The sequence below is a fragment of the Petaurus breviceps genome, unplaced genomic scaffold, assembly GCF_028583685.1.
Source record: "Petaurus breviceps papuanus isolate PSGF00001 unplaced genomic scaffold, PetGlider_PUasm1.0 90823, whole genome shotgun sequence".
Classification (NCBI taxonomy): domain Eukaryota; kingdom Metazoa; phylum Chordata; class Mammalia; order Diprotodontia; family Petauridae; genus Petaurus; species Petaurus breviceps.
The window spans coordinates 14,573,452-14,576,796 of NW_027187352.1; the positions used below are offsets into that span (position 1 = coordinate 14,573,452).

Genomic DNA, 3,345 nt, shown 5'->3' on the forward strand with positions numbered 1-3,345 from the left:
TTCCTTGAGCTCTCTCCACAAATCCCTCTAGATACCTGTAAAAATGACTCTAAAAAATTCTAGAGCAGCAGAACTCACAAAATGTGAGAGTAAAAAAATTTTCAGCCCAGAGCTCTCAGCACACAGACATTAAGGGGTTCACACAATTGATCAGAAGGAGATTATAGGGACCTCCTTGCTTGCACTAAGGCAGGATTCTGTTACTTTGCCCATATTTGGATCAGAGAGGGCACAATCCTGGAAGGCAACCCTGGGGTGAGGAGGAAAATTAGCCAAGTTTGTGGCAGCAGTGGAGAGGGAACCCTCCTCACAGTTCCAGGGCAGAAAAGGGTTCTTGTGGAGAACCACATTGCAAGGACTGAAAACTTATAGTTCCCTAGAAGTATCTCTGAAAAGAGCTACTCAAAGCTGATGAAGCTTGGGATAGTGCACCCTCCACATTGGAAGAAAAGACCTACCTTATAAAAGAGTTTAAAAAGTAAAGTAATTGACTGGGAAAATGAGGAAACAGCAGAAAAAAAACACAGACTATAAATTCTTACTTTGGTGACAACGAAGATCAAAATGTACAAAGAAGACAACAAAGTCAAAGTCCCTACATCCACAGCCTCAAAGAAAAATATGAAGTGGTCTCAGGACATGGAAAGGATAAAAAAGGATTTTGAAAATCAAGCAAGAGAAGTAGAGGTAAAATTGGGAAGAAAAATGAGAATGATGCAAGAAAATTATGAAAAGTGAGTCAACAGCTTACTAAAGGAGACTCAAAAAATACTGAAGAAAACAACACCTTAAAAATAACTCAAACAAGATGGCGGAGTAGAAGCATGACCACCAAGTGGCTCCGGCTTCCACCTTCCCCAGTCAATGTAAAAAGGGTACTCTGAACAAACTTTGGAGCTGCAGAACCCCAAAAATGACACAGGGAAGCTAAACTCCCTCTGAGGACAGCCTGGCAGGCCAGCAGGAATTGGCCAGCACAGCCAGAGGGACCCCGATCAGCAGCAGCTGGGGAAATTTCAAGAATTATCAACACACAGATGCAAAGGACAAAGTGAGAGGTCAGGGCAGTATGGACTTTGGGACCCAGTTAGTGGGAGTGCATGAGCTTTTGCCCCAGGGGCAAGAAGCCACTGAGATACCCGGCACAGCCAGCCAGTGCCACATGGCAGCTTCAGCTAAAGCCTGCAGACTGTAGGGGGACCAAGCGACCAGTCTGAGGGGTATTGCTCTTTCTTTAACCTGCTTGGATCTGGATTGCAGTCTAGGGTGGAGGTCCTGGGGTGTGTGTCCAGCCTGCCAGAGCATGTGGCTCAGAGAGGGCACCCATCTACTACCTCCGGCAGTTGAGAAAACCCCAGCATTTGGGACAGAAGCTCCCCTGTCTGGTGTCAGAGTCCTACTGTGGCAAAAAGCTCAGGGGTCAAGTGACTGAGGCATAACATGACCAGGCAAAGGAAACAAAGCAGACAGAAGATTCCAACATTAGACTCCTAATTTGGGGGAAAAAAGGAGCAAAGCATGGAACAGGAGGAAGACAGTGAAGTCAGAACTCCTGCACCAAAAGCTTCAAAGGAAAATACGAGTTGGTTACAGGCCATAGAGGACATTAAGAAGTAGATAAGAGAAGTGGAGGAAAAATTGGGAAGAGAAATAAGAACGATGCAAGAAAATTATGAAATGAGAGTCAACAACCTGACTGAGGAAAATAACACATTAAAAAATAGACTACCTCAAATGGCAAAAGAGGCTCAAAGAGCCAATGAGGAGAACAATGCCTTAAAAAGCCAAATTTGCCAGATGGAAAAAGAATCTCAAAAACTCAATGAGGAGAATCATTGCTTCAGAATTAGATTAGAGCAAATGGAAGCTAATGACTTTATGAAAAATCAAGGTGCTGTTAAACAGATCCAAACAAATGAAAGAATAGAAGGCAATATGAAATATTTCATGGGAAAAACCACTGACGTAGAAAATAGATCCAGGAGAGATAATTTAAAAAATTTTGGACTACCTGAAAGCCATGATCAAAGAAAGAACCTACAAATCATCCTCCAGGAAGTTCTCAAAGAAAACTGCCCTGATGTTTTAGAACCAGGGGGCAAAATAGAGGTTGAAAGAATCCACCAATCACCTCCTGAAAAAGATCCCAAAAAGAAAACTCCTAGGAATATTATAGGCAGGTTCTGGAATTCCCAGATTAAGGAGAGAATATTACAAGCAGCCAGGAAGAAACAATTTGAATATTGTGGAAACACAATCAGGATAACACAGGTTCTGGCAGCTCCTACACTGAGGGATTGAAGGGCTTGGAATATGATATTCTGGAGGGCAAAGGAGCTGGGATTAAAACCAAGAATCACCTACCCAGCAAAACTGAGTATCATGTTTCAGGGGAAAGTATGGTCATTCAGTGGAATGGAGGATTTTCAAGCATTCTTGATGAAAAAACCAGAGTTGAATAGAAAATTTGACAATCAGAAACAAGAATATTTATTATTCTCATGCAAGAGAAGCATGAGAAGGTAAACAGGAAAAGAAATCATAAGGAATTTATCAAAGTTGAACTATTAGCATTCTTACATGGAAAAACAATAATTGTAGGTGATGAAACTTTTGTCAGTATGAAAATAGTTGAAGGGAATATACACACACACATATATATGTATATATGTCTATATATGAGGGTATATGGGAATATGAATACTTATGTGAATGTGTGTATATATGTTTACAGTTATACATAGAGAGAGGGCACAGGACCAATTTAACAGGAAGGGATGATACTTAAAAGGTCAAATTAAGAGTGAGAAAGGAATATAATGAGAGGAGATGGGGAGAGACAAAATGGGGTAAACTATCTCATAAAGAAGAGGCAAGGGAAAATGGTTACAATGGAGGGGAAGAACAGGAAGGAAAAAGGGAATGGGTCAATCTTATTGTTATTGAATTTGGCTTGGGGAGGGAATGAATTACACACTAAATAGGGTATCTCACCCTACAGGAGAGTAGGGGGGAAGGGGATGAGAAGGGAAATGATGGAAGGGAGGGAAGGCTGGGGTGGAGGGAAGTTGGAAGCATCCACTTTTGAAAAGGGACGGGATCAAAGTAGAGAACAGAACAATTGGGAGGTAGGATAGGAGGGAGGGAAATATAGTCAGTCTTTTACAATATATCTACTATGTTATTCTTTTGCATTAGCTACACGTGTACAACCTATACTGAACTGCTTATCTTCTTAGTAAGGGTGGCTGACAAGGGAGGAAGAGAATGAATCTGGAATTCAAAGTTTTAAAATCAAATGTTTATATATATATATATATATATATATATATATATATATATATA

General features: G+C 40.8%; 1 pseudogene; it reads left to right on the forward strand.

Moving 5' to 3' along the window:
* Positions 1-564: 564 nt before the first annotated feature.
* Positions 565-3,345, forward strand: part of LOC138148226 (reticulon-3 pseudogene) — a 120,874-nt pseudogene continuing 118,093 nt past the window's right edge.